General features: G+C 51.1%; 9 non-coding genes across 9 annotated transcripts; all 9 read right to left on the bottom strand.

Moving 5' to 3' along the window:
- Window positions 1-685: 685 nt before the first annotated feature.
- On the bottom strand, window positions 686-877 carry LOC132809114 (U2 spliceosomal RNA). Its single transcript, XR_009642199.1, has one exon. It is a non-coding gene; the product is annotated as a U2 spliceosomal RNA (small nuclear RNA).
- Window positions 878-2686: 1809 nt separating this feature from the next.
- On the bottom strand, window positions 2687-2878 carry LOC132809113 (U2 spliceosomal RNA). Its single transcript, XR_009642197.1, has one exon. It is a non-coding gene; the product is annotated as a U2 spliceosomal RNA (small nuclear RNA).
- A 1810-nt stretch (window positions 2879-4688) lies between these two features.
- On the bottom strand, window positions 4689-4880 carry LOC132809112 (U2 spliceosomal RNA). The gene has a single exon (XR_009642196.1). It is a non-coding gene; the product is annotated as a U2 spliceosomal RNA (small nuclear RNA).
- Window positions 4881-6680: 1800 nt separating this feature from the next.
- LOC132809111 (U2 spliceosomal RNA) lies at window positions 6681-6872 on the bottom strand. The gene has a single exon (XR_009642195.1). It is a non-coding gene; the product is annotated as a U2 spliceosomal RNA (small nuclear RNA).
- A 1789-nt stretch (window positions 6873-8661) lies between these two features.
- LOC132809130 (U2 spliceosomal RNA) lies at window positions 8662-8852 on the bottom strand. Its single transcript, XR_009642215.1, has one exon. It is a non-coding gene; the product is annotated as a U2 spliceosomal RNA (small nuclear RNA).
- A 1811-nt stretch (window positions 8853-10663) lies between these two features.
- LOC132809110 (U2 spliceosomal RNA) lies at window positions 10664-10855 on the bottom strand. The gene has a single exon (XR_009642194.1). It is a non-coding gene; the product is annotated as a U2 spliceosomal RNA (small nuclear RNA).
- A 1798-nt stretch (window positions 10856-12653) lies between these two features.
- Window positions 12654-12845, bottom strand: LOC132809139 (U2 spliceosomal RNA). The gene has a single exon (XR_009642224.1). It is a non-coding gene; the product is annotated as a U2 spliceosomal RNA (small nuclear RNA).
- Window positions 12846-14643: 1798 nt separating this feature from the next.
- On the bottom strand, window positions 14644-14835 carry LOC132809138 (U2 spliceosomal RNA). Its single transcript, XR_009642223.1, has one exon. It is a non-coding gene; the product is annotated as a U2 spliceosomal RNA (small nuclear RNA).
- A 1812-nt stretch (window positions 14836-16647) lies between these two features.
- Window positions 16648-16839, bottom strand: LOC132809133 (U2 spliceosomal RNA). The gene has a single exon (XR_009642217.1). It is a non-coding gene; the product is annotated as a U2 spliceosomal RNA (small nuclear RNA).
- Between the last annotated feature and the right edge of the window lie 87 nt (window positions 16840-16926).

Raw genomic sequence — 16926 nt, 5'->3', positions numbered from 1 at the left:
CTTTACGTACAGACGTAGCTACTAAAGCAGGTCGCTTCCGTACAGTAGTTTGCGAAGAAACAAACAGAGATGGGGGTTTCACTCTATTCAGGAAACAGACCAAAGACATTTCTTCTTGTTCAAGAAAATATTAGGATAAATTTGTTGCCTCGGGGGTGGGGGGGGAGGCGGGGGGGTTGGGAAGGGGCTGTGGGGGCTGATCTGATAGCCATTTGACATTGGCTGAGTCATGGGATCCCACAACCTGATTTGACTGTGTTAAAAATCCCACAACACCAGGTTTCAGCCCAACGGGGTTCTTTGAAATTACAGCAGTCACCCCACCCCCCGCCACCGCCGTACCATCGGTGGGATACGTTCCAAGAACGACCGCAGAAGCCCAAAACGGCAGACAAGGGCAAATCCATTCATTCAAATTGGCAAGTTACCTTCCTGGCAGGCCCCTGGTTCCAGAATGTTCCCTGTAGCACGTTGGGGTTACCCCTGTCCTGGCTTTCAGCGTGCTGCACCTTCATCAGGTAACTGCAGAGCAGGTTCATAAGACAGAAAACCCGTAACAAAAGACGATAGTTTCCTGCAACTGAAAAGACAATAGATGCAACAATCACTGACTGCCATCAACACGGCAAACTAGCAAAGGCAAGAGATTCACATTGCATTCACCTGCTTTTGAACTTGGGTAAGCGTTGGGTGCACCATTCCTGGAAACACTGCAATACCAGGCTGATACATGGAGAGGACAGAGCAAGCCCTTAAGCCATCTCCCTGCTCCAAAAATCCATTTAATACAAACACTCCCACCTTCGGGAGATATCAGCGATTAAACTGATAAGAACAGAAACTACACATATTCCAAGCCAAAAGGCCGAGAAGCGATAGCACATAATACTCCAACGGTGGAGGTCATATTTGCCGACTATCCTTTCCATCAGTTTGATGATATTCAAAGTTCCTTTATTCCCTTACCGTCTAACTTCCTTCCAAGATATCCAACCAGACCGGAAGATCACTCTGCAGCAGTCGCTGTGCTTTACCCGTGGTTTTCTGTTACGTAGCCGCGTAGGTCGCGCTGACGACCAATCAGATGGCACGGGCCGGAGCCACTGCACGTCAGGTCGACTGCAGAGAGGTTTCTCCGGTGATCGGGGACAGCGGCGGCGGCAGGGTCATTCATTCCCCCGGCAGGGTCATTCATTCCCCGGCATCTACAAGATTCACCAGAATTCCTCAGGCAGCACCTTGTAAACCCATGGCCAACGCAGCCTCGAAGGATGACGGCAGCAGATCCACGGGAACACCACCATTCGCAAGTTCTCCCTCGCGCCGAGGCACTCGCTGTCCTGAATTGCAAATATGTCCTTGTTCCTCCGGTGTTACCGGGTCAAAATCGGGAATCCCCGCCCAAACAGCATCGCGGGGCTACCGACAGCACTTGGACTGCAGCGGTTCGAGAGAGCAGCTCACCACCAGGCTGATCTCGGCATGGGCGAGAAATGTTGGCCTTGACGGAAAGATCCTATTCATTGCCTCCCTTGTGTTGGTGTAGCTTGCCCATAAATGCCAATCATCGTTTCCCTCACGTACAGGATTCGCTCCTCGGCATTCCGCATCAATCCGAAAAGTGCGAAAAGCGAATTACGTCCGTGCACCCTTTCTTTATCGTCCACTTTCAATATCCTCTCTACTTGTATCCGACTCTCTGTGGAGAATGGGGAGGGAGCTGATCTCCCCGTGTAAACATGTCACGCTGCAAGCGTGCCTCATCACCACCAGCAGCTCGATTCGACATCTCCGTTCACATTGCTGCAGATCGCTGACAACATTATAATCCGACCCAGTTGACAAACTGACAACTGTTTCGCTACTAGCACCGCAAATGATGACAAATCGTTCCAAATCGTACGGGTGGCACAGTGGATCAGTGGTTAGTACGGCTGCCTGGTGGCACCAGGGAGCTGAAGCCAGTTCCAGCCTTGGGCGATCGTCTGCGTGAATAATCTTTACGTGCAGACGTAGCTACTAAAGCAGGTCGCTTCCGTACAGTAGTTTGCGAAGAAACAAACAGAGATGGGGGTTTCACTCTATTCAGGAAACAGACCAAAGACATTTCTTTCTTGTTCAAGAAAATATTAGGATAAATTTGTTGCCTCGGGGTTGGGGGGGGAGGCGGGGGGGGTTGGGAAGGGGCTGTGGGGGCTGATCTGATAGCCATTTGACATTGGCTGAGTCATGGGATCCCACAACCTGATTTGACTGTGTTAAAAATCCCACAACACCAGGGTTCAGCCCAACGGGGTTCTTTGAAATTACAGCAGTCACCCCACCCCCCGCCACCGCCGTACCATCGGTGGGATACGTTCCAAGAACGACCGCAGAAGCCCAAAACGGCAGACAAGGTCAAATCCATTCATTCAAATTGGCAAGTTACCTTCCTGGCAGGCCCCTGGTTCCAGAATGTTCCCTGTAGCACGTTGGGGTTACCCCTGTCCTGGCTTTCAGCGTGCTGCACCTTCATCAGGTAACTGCAGAGCAGGTTCATAAGACAGAAAAACCCGTAACAAAAGACGATAGTTTCCTGCAACTGAAAAGACAATAGATGCAACAATCACTGACTGCCATCAACACGGCAAACGAGCAAAGGCAAGAGATTCACATTGCATTCACCTGCTTTTGAACTTGGGTAGACGTTGGGTGCACCATTCCTGGAAACACTGCAATACCAGGCTGATACATGGAGAGGACAGAGCAAGCCCTTAAGCCATCTCCCTGCTCCAAAAATCCATTTAATACAAACACTCCCACCTTCGGGAGATATCAGCGATTAAACTGATAAGAACAGAAACTACACATATTCCAAGCCAAAAGGCCGAGAAGCGATAGCACATTAATACTCCAACGGTGGAGGTCATATTTGCCGACTATCCTTTCCATCAGTTTGATGATATTCAAAGTTCCTTTATTCCCTTACCGTCTACCTTCCTTCCAAGATATCCAACCAGACCGGAAGATCACTCTGCAGCAGTCGCTGTGCTTTACCCGTGGTTTTCTGTTACGTAGCCGCGTAGGTCGCGCTGACGACCAATCAGATGGCACGGGCCGGAGCCACTGCACGTCAGGTCGACTGCAGAGAGGTTTCTCCCGGTGATCGGGGACAGCGGCGGCGGCAGGGTCATTCATTCCCCCGGCAGGGTCATTCATTCCCCCGGCATCTACAAGATTCACCAGAATTCCTCAGGCAGCACCTTGTAAACCCATGGCCAACGCAGCCTCGAAGGATGACGGCAGCAGATCCACGGGAACACCACCATTCGCAAGTTCTCCCCCGCGCCGAGGCACTCGCTGTCCTGAATTGCAAATATGTCCTTGTTCCTCCGGTGTTACCGGGTCAAAATCGGGAATCCCCGCCCAAACAGCATCGCGGGGCTACCGACAGCACTTGGACTGCAGCGGTTCGAGAGAGCAGCTCACCACCAGGCTGATCTCGGCATGGGCGAGAAATGTTGGCCTTGACGGAAAAATCCTATTCATTGCCTCCCCTTGTGTTGGTGTAGCTTGCCCATAAATGCCAATCATCGTTTCCCTCACGTACAGGATTCGCTCCTCGGCATTCCGCATCAATCCGAAAAGTTGCGAAAAGCGAATTACGTCCGTGCACCCTTTCTTTATCGTCCACTTTCAATATCCTCTCTACTTGTATCCGACTCTCTGTGGAGAATGGGGAGGGAGCTGATCTCCCCGTGTAAACATGTCACGCTGCAAGCGTGCCTCATCACCACCAGCAGCTCGATTCGACATCTCCGTTCACATTGCTGCAGATCGCTGACAACATTATAATCCGACCCAGTTGACAAACTGACAACTGTTTCGCTACTTGCACCGCAAATGATGACAAATCGTTCCAAATCGTACGGGTGGCACAGTGGATCAGTGGTTAGTACGGCTGCCTGGTGGCACCAGGGAGCTGAAGCCAGTTCCAGCCTTGGGCGATCGTCTGCGTGAATAATCTTTACGTGCAGACGTAGCTACTAAAGCAGGTCGCTTCCGTACAGTAGTTTGCGAAGAAACAAACAGAGATGGGGGTTTCACTCTATTCAGGAAACAGACCAAAGACATTTCTTTCTTGTTCAAGAAAATATTAGGATAAATTTGTTGCCTCGGGGTTGGGGGGGGGGCGGGGGGGTTGGGAAGGGGCTGTGGGGCTGATCTGATAGCCATTTGACATTGGCTGAGTCATGGGATCCCACAACCTGATTTGACTGTGTTAAAAATCCCACAACACCAGGGTTCAGCCCAACGGGGTTCTTTGAAATTACAGCAGTCACCCCACCCCCCGCCACCGCCGTACCATCGGTGGGATACGTTCCAAGAACGACCGCAGAAGCCCAAAACGGCAGACAAGGGCAAATCCATTCATTCAAATTGGCAAGTTACCTTCCTGGCAGGCCCCTGGTTCCAGAATGTTCCCTGTAGCACGTTGGGGTTACCCCTGTCCTGGCTTTCAGCGTGCTGCACCTTCATCAGGTAACTGCAGAGCAGGTTCATAAGACAGAAAACCCGTAACAAAAGACGATAGTTTCCTGCAACTGAAAAGACAATAGATGCAACAATCACTGACTGCCATCAACACGGCAAACTAGCAAAGGCAAGAGATTCACATTGCATTCACCTGCTTTTGAACTTGGGTAAGCGTTGGGTGCACCATTCCTGGAAACACTGCAATACCAGGCTGATACATGGAGAGGACAGAGCAAGCCCTTAAGCCATCTCCCTGCTCCAAAAATCCATTTAATACAAACACTCCCACCTTCGGGAGATATCAGCGATTAAACTGATAAGAACAGAAACTACACATATTCCAAGCCAAAAGGCCGAGAAGCGATAGCACATTAATACTCCAACGGTGGAGGTCATATTTGCCGACTATCCTTTCCATCAGTTTGATGATATTCAAAGTTCCTTTATTCCCTTACCGTCTACCTTCCTTCCAAGATATCCAACCAGACCGGAAGATCACTCTGCAGCAGTCGCTGTGCTTTCCCCGTGCTTTTCTGTCCATCTGTTACGTAGCCGCGTAGGTCGCGCTGACGACCAATCAGATGGCACGGGCCGGAGCCACCGCACGTCAGGTCGACTGCAGAGAGGTTTCTCCCGGTGATCGGGGACAGCGGCGGCGGCAGGGTCATTCATTCCCCCGGCATCTACAAGATTCACCAGAATTCCTCAGGCAGCACCTTGCAAACCCATGGCCAACGCAGCCTCGAAGGATGACGGCAGCAGATCCACGGGAACACCACCATTCGCAAGTTCTCCCCCCGCCGAGGCACTCGCTGTCCTGAATTGCAAATATGTCCTTGTTCCTCCGGTGTTACCGGGTCAAAATCGGGAATCCCCGCCCAAACAGCATCGCGGGGGCTACCGACAGCACTTGGACTGCAGCGGTTCGAGAGAGCAGCTCACCACCAGGCTGATCTCGGCATGGGCGAGAAATGTTGGCCTTGACGGAAAGATCCTATTCATTGCCTCCCCTTGTGTTGGTGTAGCTTGCCCATAAATGCCAATCATCGTTTCCCTCACGTACAGGATTCGCTCCTCGGCATTCCGCATCAATCCGAAAAGTTGCGAAAAGCGAATTACGTCCGTGCACCCTTTCTTTATCGTCCACTTTCAATATCCTCTCTACTTGTATCCGACTCTCTGTGGAGAATGGGGAGGGAGCTGATCTCCCCGTGTAAACATGTCACGCTGCAAGCGCGCCTCATCACCACCAGCAGCTCGATTCGACATCTCCGTTCACATTGCTGCAGATCGCTGACAACATTATAATCCGACCCAGTTGACAAACTGACAACTGTTTCGCTACTTGCACCGCAAATGATGACAAATCGTTCCAAATCGTACGGGTGGCACAGTGGATCAGTGGTTAGTACGGCTGCCTGGTGGCACCAGGGAGCTGAAGCCAGTTCCAGCCTTGGGCGATCGTCTGCGTGAATAATCTTTACGTACAGACGTAGCTACTAAAGCAGGTCGCTTCCGTACAGTAGTTTGCGAAGAAACAAACAGAGATGGGGGTTTCACTCTATTCAGGAAACAGACTAAAGACATTTCTTCCTTGTTCAAGAAAATATTAGGATAAATTTGTTGCCTCGGGGGTGGGGGGGGGGAGGGGGGGGGGTTGGGAAGGGGCTGTGGGGGCTGATCTGATAGCCATTTGACATTGGCTGAGTCATGGGATCCCACAACCTGATTTGACTGTGTTAAAAATCCCACAACACCAGGTTTCAGCCCAACGGGGTTCTTTGAAATTACAGCAGTCACCCCACCCCCCGCCACCGCCGTACCATCGGTGGATACGTTCCAAGAACGACCGCAGAAGCCCAAAACGGCAGACAAGGGCAAATCCATTCATTCAAATTGGCAAGTTACCTTCCTGGCAGGCCCCTGGTTCCAGAATGTTCCCTGTAGCACGTTGGGGTTACCCCTGTCCTGGCTTTCAGCGTGCTGCACCTTCATCAGGTAACTGCAGAGCAGGTTCATAAGACAGAAAACCCGTAACAAAAGACGATAGTTTCCTGCAACTGAAAAGACAATAGATGCAACAATCACTGACTGCCATCAACACGGCAAACTAGCAAAGGCAAGAGATTCACATTGCATTCACCTGCTTTTGAACTTGGGTAAGCGTTGGGTGCACCATTCCTGGAAACACTGCAATACCAGGCTGATACATGGAGAGGACAGAGCAAGCCCTTAAGCCATCTCCCTGCTCCAAAAATCCATTTAATACAAACACTCCCACCTTCGGGAGATATCAGCGATTAAACTGATAAGAACAGAAACTACACATATTCCAAGCCAAAAGGCCGAGAAGCGATAGCACATTAATACTCCAACGGTGGAGGTCATATTTGCCGACTATCCTTTCCATCAGTTTGATGATATTCAAAGTTCCTTTATTCCCTTACCGTCTAACTTCCTTCCAAGATATCCAACCAGACCGGAAGATCACTCTGCAGCAGTTGCTGTGCTTTACCCGTGGTTTTCTGTTACGTAGCCGCGTAGGTCGCGCTGACGACCAATCAGATGGCACGGGCGGGAGCCACTGCACGTCAGGTCGACTGCAGAGAGGTTTCTCCCGGTGATCGGGGACAGCGGCGGCGGCAGGGTCATTCATTCCCCCGGCATCTACAAGATTCACCAGAATTCCTCAGGCAGCACCTTGTAAACCCATGGCCAACGCAGCCTCGAAGGATGACGGCAGCAGATCCACGGGAACACCACCATTCGCAAGTTCTCCCCCGCGCCGAGGCACTCGCTGTCCTGAATTGCAAATATGTCCTTGTTCCTCCGGTGTTACCGGGTCAAAATCGGGAATCCCCGCCCAAACAGCATCGCGGGGCTACCGACAGCACTTGGACTGCAGCGGTTCGAGAGAGCAGCTCACCACCAGGCTGATCTCGGCATGGGCGAGAAATGTTGGCCTTGACGGAAAGATCCTATTCATTGCCTCCCCTTGTGTTGGTGTAGCTTGCCCATAAATGCCAATCATCGTTTCCCTCACGTACAGGATTCGCTCCTCGGCATTCCGCATCAATCCGAAAAGTTGCGAAAAGCGAATTACGTCCGTGCACCCTTTCTTTATCGTCCACTTTCAATATCCTCTCTACTTGTATCCGACTCTCTGTGGAGAATGGGGAGGGAGCTGATCTCCCCGTGTAAACATGTCACGCTGCAAGCGTGCCTCATCACCACCAGCAGCTCGATTCGACATCTCCGTTCACATTGCTGCAGATCGCTGACAACATTATAATCCGACCCAGTTGACAAACTGACAACTGTTTCGCTACTTGCACCGCAAATGATGACAAATCGTTCCAAATCGTACGGGTGGCACAGTGGATCAGTGGTTAGTACGGCTGCCTGGTGGCACCAGGGAGCTGAAGCCAGTTCCAGCCTTGGGCGATCGTCTGCGTGAATAATCTTTACGTGCAGACGTAGCTACTAAAGCAGGTCGCTTCCGTACAGTAGTTTGCGAAGAAACAAACAGAGATGGGGGTTTCACTCTATTCAGGAAACAGACCAAAGACATTTCTTTCTTGTTCAAGAAAATATTAGGATAAATTTGTTGCCTCGGGGTTGGGGGGGAGGCGGGGGGTTGGGAAGGGGCTGTGGGGGCTGATCTGATAGCCATTTGACATTGGCTGAGTCATGGGATCCCACAACCTGATTTGACTGTGTTAAAAATCCCACAACACCAGGGTTCAGCCCAACGGGGTTCTTTGAAATTACAGCAGTCACCCCACCCCCCGCCACCGCCGTACCATCGGTGGGATACGTTCCAAGAACGACCGCAGAAGCCCAAAACGGCAGACAAGGTCAAATCCATTCATTCAAATTGGCAAGTTACCTTCCTGGCAGGCCCCTGGTTCCAGAATGTTCCCTGTAGCACGTTGGGGTTACCCCTGTCCTGGCTTTCAGCGTGCTGCACCTTCATCAGGTAACTGCAGAGCAGGTTCATAAGACAGAAAACCCGTAACAAAAGACGATAGTTTCCTGCAACTGAAAAGACAATAGATGCAACAATCACTGACTGCCATCAACACGGCAAACGAGCAAAGGCAAGAGATTCACATTGCATTCACCTGCTTTTGAACTTGGGTAGACGTTGGGTGCACCATTCCTGGAAACACTGCAATACCAGGCTGATACATGGAGAGGACAGAGCAAGCCCTTAAGCCATCTCCCTGCTCCAAAAATCCATTTAATACAAACACTCCCACCTTCGGGAGATATCAGCGATTAAACTGATAAGAACAGAAACTACACATATTCCAAGCCAAAGGCCGAGAAGCGATAGCACATTAATACTCCAACGGTGGAGGTCATATTTGCCGACTATCCTTTCCATCAGTTTGATGATATTCAAAGTTCCTTTATTCCCTTACCGTCTACCTTCCTTCCAAGATATCCAACCAGACCGGAAGATCACTCTGCAGCAGTCGCTGTGCTTTACCCGTGGTTTTCTGTTTCGTAGCCGCGTAGGTCGCGCTGACGACCAATCAGATGGCACGGGCCGGAGCCACCGCACGTCAGGTCGACTGCAGAGAGGTTTCTCCGGTGATCGGGGACAGCGGCGGCGGCAGGGTCATTCATTCCCCCGGCAGGGTCATTCATTCCCCCGGCATCTACAAGATTCACCAGAATTCCTCAGGCAGCACCTTGTAAACCCATGGCCAACGCAGCCTCGAAGGATGACGGCAGCAGATCCACGGAAACACCACCATTCGCAAGTTCTCCCCCGCGCCGAGGCACTCGCTGTCCTGAATTGCAAATATGTCCTTGTTCCTCCGGTGTTACCGGGTCAAAATCGGGAATCCCCGCCCAAACAGCATCGCGGGGCTACCGACAGCACTTGGACTGCAGCGGTTCGAGAGAGCAGCTCACCACCAGGCTGATCTCGGCATGGGCGAGAAATGTTGGCCTTGACGGAAAAATCCTATTCATTGCCTCCCCTTGTGTTGGTGTAGCTTGCCCATAAATGCCAATCATCGTTTCCCTCACGTACAGGATTCGCTCCTCGGCATTCCGCATCAATCCGAAAAGTTGCGAAAAGCGAATTACGTCCGTGCACCCTTTCTTTATCGTCCACTTTCAATATCCTCTCTACTTGTATCCGACTCTCTGTGGAGAATGGGGAGGGAGCTGATCTCCCCGTGTAAACATGTCACGCTGCAAGCGTGCCTCATCACCACCAGCAGCTCGATTCGACATCTCCGTTCACATTGCTGCAGATCGCTGACAACATTATAATCCGACCAGTTGACAAACTGACAACTGTTTCGCTACTTGCACCGCAAATGATGACAAATCGTTCCAAATCGTACGGGTGGCACAGTGGATCAGTGGTTAGTACGGCTGCCTGGTGGCACCAGGGAGCTGAAGCCAGTTCCAGCCTTGGGCGATCGTCTGCGTGAATAATCTTTACGTGCAGACGTAGCTACTAAAGCAGGTCGCTTCCGTACAGTAGTTTGCGAAGAAACAAACAGAGATGGGGTTTCACTCTATTCAGGAAACAGACCAAAGACATTTCTTTCTTGTTCAAGAAAATATTAGGATAAATTTGTTGCCTCGGGGTTGGGGGGGGGGAGGCGGGGGGGTTGGGAAGGGGCTGTGGGGGCTGATCTGATAGCCATTTGACATTGGCTGAGTCATGGGATCCCACAACCTGATTTGACTGTGTTAAAAATCCCACAACACCAGGGTTCAGCCCAACGGGGTTCTTTGAAATTACAGCAGTCACCCCACCCCCCGCCACCGCCGTACCATCGGTGGGATACGTTCCAAGAACGACCGCAGAAGCCCAAAACGGCAGACAAGGGCAAATCCATTCATTCAAATTGGCAAGTTACCTTCCTGGCAGGCCCCTGGTTCCAGAATGTTCCCTGTAGCACGTTGGGGTTACCCCTGTCCTGGCTTTCAGCGTGCTGCACCTTCATCAGGTAACTGCAGAGCAGGTTCATAAGACAGAAAACCCGTAACAAAAGACGATAGTTTCCTGCAACTGAAAAGACAATAGATGCAACAATCACTGACTGCCATCAACACGGCAAACTAGCAAAGGCAAGAGATTCACATTGCATTCACCTGCTTTTGAACTTGGGTAAGCGTTGGGTGCACCATTCCTGGAAACACTGCAATACCAGGCTGATACATGGAGAGGACAGAGCAAGCCCTTAAGCCATCTCCCTGCTCCAAAAATCCATTTAATACAAACACTCCCACCTTCGGGAGATATCAGCGATTAAACTGATAAGAACAGAAACTACACATATTCCAAGCCAAAAGGCCGAGAAGCGATAGCACATTAATACTCCAACGGTGGAGGTCATATTTGCCGACTATCCTTTCCATCAGTTTGATGATATTCAAAGTTCCTTTATTCCCTTACCGTCTACCTTCCTTCCAAGATATCCAACCAGACCGGAAGATCACTCTGCAGCAGTCGCTGTGCTTTCCCCGTGCTTTTTCTGTCCATCTGTTACGTAGCCGCGTAGGTCGCGCTGACGACCAATCAGATGGCACGGGCCGGAGCCACCGCACGTCAGGTCGACTGCAGAGAGGTTTCTCCCGGTGATCGGGGACAGCGGCGGCGGCAGGGTCATTCATTCCCCCGGCATCTACAAGATTCACCAGAATTCCTCAGGCAGCACCTGCAAACCCATGGCCAACGCAGCCTCGAAGGATGACGGCAGCAGATCCACGGGAACACCACCATTCGCAAGTTCTCCCCCCCGCCGAGGCACTCGCTGTCCTGAATTGCAAATATGTCCTTGTTCCTCCGGTGTTACCGGGTCAAAATCGGGAATCCCCGCCCAAACAGCATCGCGGGGCTACCGACAGCACTTGGACTGCAGCGGTTCGAGAGAGCAGCTCACCACCAGGCTGATCTCGGCATGGGCGAGAAATGTTGGCCTTGACGGAAAGATCCTATTCATTGCCTCCCCTTGTGTTGGTGTAGCTTGCCCATAAATGCCAATCATCGTTTCCCTCACGTACAGGATTCGCTCCTCGGCATTCCGCATCAATCCGAAAAGTTGCGAAAAGCGAATTACGTCCGTGCACCCTTTCTTTATCGTCCACTTTCAATATCCTCTCTACTTGTATCCGACTCTCTGTGGAGAATGGGGAGGGAGCTGATCTCCCCGTGTAAACATGTCACGCTGCAAGCGCGCCTCATCACCACCAGCAGCTCGATTCGACATCTCCGTTCACATTGCTGCAGATCGCTGACAACATTATAATCCGACCCAGTTGACAAACTGACAACTGTTTCGCTACTTGCACCGCAAATGATGACAAATCGTTCCAAATCGTACGGGTGGCACAGTGGATCAGTGGTTAGTACGGCTGCCTGGTGGCACCAGGGAGCTGAAGCCAGTTCCAGCCTTGGGCGATCGTCTGCGTGAATAATCTTTACGTACAGACGTAGCTACTAAAGCAGGTCGCTTCCGTACAGTAGTTTGCGAAGAAACAAACAGAGATGGGGGTTTCACTCTATTCAGGAAACAGACTAAAGACATTTCTTCCTTGTTCAAGAAAATATTAGGATAAATTTGTTGCCTCGGGGGGGGGGGGGAGGCGGGGGGGTTGGGAAGGGGCTGTGGGGCTGATCTGATAGCCATTTGACATTGGCTGAGTCATGGGATCCCACAACCTGATTTGACTGTGTTAAAAATCCCACAACACCAGGTTTCAGCCCAACGGGGTTCTTTGAAATTACAGCAGTCACCCCACCCCCCCGCCACCGCCGTACCATCGGTGGGATACGTTCCAAGAACGACCGCAGAAGCCCAAAACGGCAGACAAGGGCAAATCCATTCATTCAAATTGGCAAGTTACCTTCCTGGCAGGCCCCTGGTTCCAGAATGTTCCCTGTAGCACGTTGGGGTTACCCCTGTCCTGGCTTTCAGCGTGCTGCACCTTCATCAGGTAACTGCAGAGCAGGTTCATAAGACAGAAAACCCGTAACAAAAGACGATAGTTTCCTGCAACTGAAAAGACAATAGATGCAACAATCACTGACTGCCATCAACACGGCAAACTAGCAAAGGCAAGAGATTCACATTGCATTCACCTGCTTTTGAACTTGGGTAAGCGTTGGGTGCACCATTCCTGGAAACACTGCAATACCAGGCTGATACATGGAGAGGACAGAGCAAGCCCTTAAGCCATCTCCCTGCTCCAAAAATCCATTTAATACAAACACTCCCACCTTCGGGAGATATCAGCGATTAAACTGATAAGAACAGAAACTACACATATTCCAAGCCAAAAGGCCGAGAAGCGATAGCACATTAATACTCCAACGGTGGAGGTCATATTTGCCGACTATCCTTTCCATCAGTTTGATGATATTCAAAGTTCCTTTATTCCCTTACCGTCTACCTTCCTTCCAAGATATCCAACCAGACCGGAAGATCACTCTGCAGCAGTCGCTGTGCTTTCCCCGTGCTTTTCTTTCCATCTGTTACGTAGCCGCGTAGGTCGCGCTGACGACCAATCAGATGGCACGGGCCGGAGCCACCGCACGTCAGGTCGACTGCAGAGAGGTTTCTCCCGGTGATCGGGGACAGCGGCGGCGGCAGGGTCATTCATTCCCCCGGCATCTACAAGATTCACCAGAATTCCTCAGGCAGCACCTTGCAAACCCATGGCCAACGCAGCCTCGAAGGATGACGGCAGCAGATCCACGGGAACACCACCATTCGCAAGTTCTCCCCCCGCCGAGGCACTCGCTGTCCTGAATTGCAAATATGTCCTTGTTCCTCCGGTGTTACCGGGTCAAAATCGGGAATCCCCGCCCAAACAGCATCGCGGGGCTACCGACAGCACTTGGACTGCAGCGGTTCGAGAGAGCAGCTCACCACCAGGCTGATCTCGGCATGGGCGAGAAATGTTGGCCTTGACGGAAAGATCCTATTCATTGCCTCCCCTTGTGTTGGTGTAGCTTGCCCATAAATGCCAATCATCGTTTCCCTCACGTACAGGATTCGCTCCTCGGCATTCCGCATCAATCCGAAAAGTTGCGAAAAGCGAATTACGTCCGTGCACCCTTTCTTTATCGTCCACTTTCAATATCCTCTCTACTTGTATCCGACTCTCTGTGGAGAATGGGGAGGGAGCTGATCTCCCCGTGTAAACATGTCACGCTGCAAGCGCGCCTCATCACCACCAGCAGCTCGATTCGACATCTCCGTTCACATTGCTGCAGATCGCTGACAACATTATAATCCGACCCAGTTGACAAACTGACAACTGTTTCGCTACTTGCACCGCAAATGATGACAAATCGTTCCAAATCGTACGGGTGGCACAGTGGATCAGTGGTTAGTACGGCTGCCTGGTGGCACCAGGGAGCTGAAGCCAGTTCCAGCCTTGGGCGATCGTCTGCGTGAATAATCTTTACGTACAGACGTAGCTACTAAAGCAGGTCGCTTCCGTACAGTAGTTTGCGAAGAAACAAACAGAGATGGGGGTTTCACTCTATTCAGGAAACAGACTAAAGACATTTCTTTCTTGTTCAAGAAAATATTAGGATAAATTTGTTGCCTCGGGGTTGGGGGGGGAGGCGGGGGGGTTGGGAAGGGGCTGTGGGGGCTGATCTGATAGCCATTTGACATTGGCTGAGTCATGGGATCCCACAACCTGATTTGACTGTGTTAAAAATCCCACAACACCAGGTTTCAGCCCAACGGGGTTCTTTGAAATTACAGCAGTCACCCCACCCCCCGCCACCGCCGTACCATCGGTGGGATACGTTCCAAGAACGACCGCAGAAGCCCAAAACGGCAGACAAGGGCAAATCCATTCATTCAAATTGGCAAGTTACCTTCCTGGCAGGCCCCTGGTTCCAGAATGTTCCCTGTAGCACGTTGGGGTTACCCCTGTCCTGGCTTTCAGCGTGCTGCACCTTCATCAGGTAACTGCAGAGCAGGTTCATAAGACAGAAAACCCGTAACAAAAGACGATAGTTTCCTGCAACTGAAAAGACAATAGATGCAACAATCACTGACTGCCATCAACACGGCAAACGAGCAAAGGCAAGAGATTCACATTGCATTCACCTGCTTTTGAACTTGGGTAGACGTTGGGTGCACCATTCCTGGAAACACTGCAATACCAGGCTGATACATGGAGAGGACAGAGCAAGCCCTTAAGCCATCTCCCTGCTCCAAAAATCCATTTAATACAAACACTCCCACCTTCGGGAGATATCAGCGATTAAACTGATAAGAACAGAAACTACACATATTCCAAGCCAAAAGGCCGAGAAGCGATAGCACATTAATACTCCAACGGTGGAGGTCATATTTGCCGACTATCCTTTCCATCAGTTTGATGATATTCAAAGTTCCTTTATTCCCTTACCGTCTACCTTCCTTCCAAGATATCCAACCAGACCGGAAGATCACTCTGCAGCAGTCGCTGTGCTTTACCCGTGGTTTTCTGTTACGTAGCCGCGTAGGTCGCGCTGACGACCAATCAGATGGCACGGGCCGGAGCCACTGCACGTCAGGTCGACTGCAGAGAGGTTTCTCCCGGTGATCGGGGACAGCGGCGGCGGCAGGGTCATTCATTCCCCCGGCAGGGTCATTCATTCCCCGGCATCTACAAGATTCACCAGAATTCCTCAGGCAGCACCTTGTAAACCCATGGCCAACGCAGCCTCGAAGGATGACGGCAGCAGATCCACGGGAACACCACCATTCGCAAGTTCTCCCCCGCGCCGAGGCACTCGCTGTCCTGAATTGCAAATATGTCCTTGTTCCTCCGGTGTTACCGGGTCAAAATCGGGAATCCCCGCCCAAACAGCATCGCGGGGCTACCGACAGCACTTGGACTGCAGCGGTTCGAGAGAGCAGCTCACCACCAGGCTGATCTCGGCATGGGCGAGAAATGTTGGCCTTGACGGAAAGATCCTATTCATTGCCTCCCCTTGTGTTGGTGTAGCTTGCCCATAAATGCCAATCATCGTTTCCCTCACGTACAGGATTCGCTCCTCGGCATTCCGCATCAATCCGAAAAGTTGCGAAAAGCGAATTACGTCCGTGCACCCTTTCTTTATCGTCCACTTTCAATATCCTCTCTACTTGTATCCGACTCTCTGTGGAGAATGGGGAGGGAGCTGATCTCCCCGTGTAAACATGTCACGCTGCAAGCGTGCCTCATCACCACCAGCAGCTCGATTCGACATCTCCGTTCACATTGCTGCAGATCGCTGACAACATTATAATCCGACCCAGTTGACAAACTGACAACTGTTTCGCTACTTGCACCGCAAATGATGACAAATCGTTCCAAATCGTACGGGTGGCACAGTGGATCAGTGGTTAGTACGGCTGCCTGGTGGCACCAGGGAGCTGAAGCCAGTTCCAGCCTTGGGCGATCGTCTGCGTGAATAATCTTTACGTACAGACGTAGCTACTAAAGCAGGTCGCTTCCGTACAGTAGTTTGCGAAGAAACAAACAGAGATGGGGGTTTCACTCTATTCAGGAAACAGACTAAAGACATTTCTTCCTTGTTCAAGAAAATATTAGGATAAATTTGTTGCCTCGGGGGTGGGGGGGGGAGGGCGGGGGGGTTGGGAAGGGGCTGTGGGGGCTGATCTGATAGCCATTTGACATTGGCTGAGTCATGGGATCCCACAACCTGATTGACTGTGTTAAAAATCCCACAACACCAGGTTTCAGCCCAACGGGGTTCTTTGAAATTACAGCAGTCACCCCACCCCCCGCCACCGCCGTACCATCGGTGGGATACGTTCCAAGAACGACCGCAGAAGCCCAAAACGGCAGACAAGGGCAAATCCATTCATTCAAATTGGCAAGTTACCTTCCTGGCAGGCCCCTGGTTCCAGAATGTTCCCTGTAGCACGTTGGGGTTACCCCTGTCCTGGCTTTCAGCGTGCTGCACCTTCATCAGGTAACTGCAGAGCAGGTTCATAAGACAGAAAACCCGTAACAAAAGACGATAGTTTCCTGCAACTGAAAAGACAATAGATGCAACAATCACTGACTGCCATCAACACGGCAAACTAGCAAAGGCAAGAGATTCACATTGCATTCACCTGCTTTTGAACTTGGGTAAGCGTTGGGTGCACCATTCCTGGAAACACTGCAATACCAGGCTGATACATGGAGAGGACAGAGCAAGCCCTTAAGCCATCTCCCTGCTCCAAAAATCCATTTAATACAAACACTCCCACCTTCGGGAGATATCAGCGATTAAACTGATAAGAACAGAAACTACACATATTCCAAGCCAAAAGGCCGAGAAGCGATAGCACATTAATACTCCAACGGTGGAGGTCATATTTGCCGACTATCCTTTCCATCAGTTTGATGATATTCAAAGTTCCTTTATTCCCT

This window comes from Hemiscyllium ocellatum, unplaced genomic scaffold, assembly GCF_020745735.1.
Source record: "Hemiscyllium ocellatum isolate sHemOce1 unplaced genomic scaffold, sHemOce1.pat.X.cur. R15, whole genome shotgun sequence".
NCBI classification, from domain to species: Eukaryota; Metazoa; Chordata; class Chondrichthyes; order Orectolobiformes; family Hemiscylliidae; genus Hemiscyllium; species Hemiscyllium ocellatum.
The sequence above is the reverse complement of the archived record's forward strand: the minus strand, read 5'-3'. Positions and strand labels throughout refer to the sequence as shown.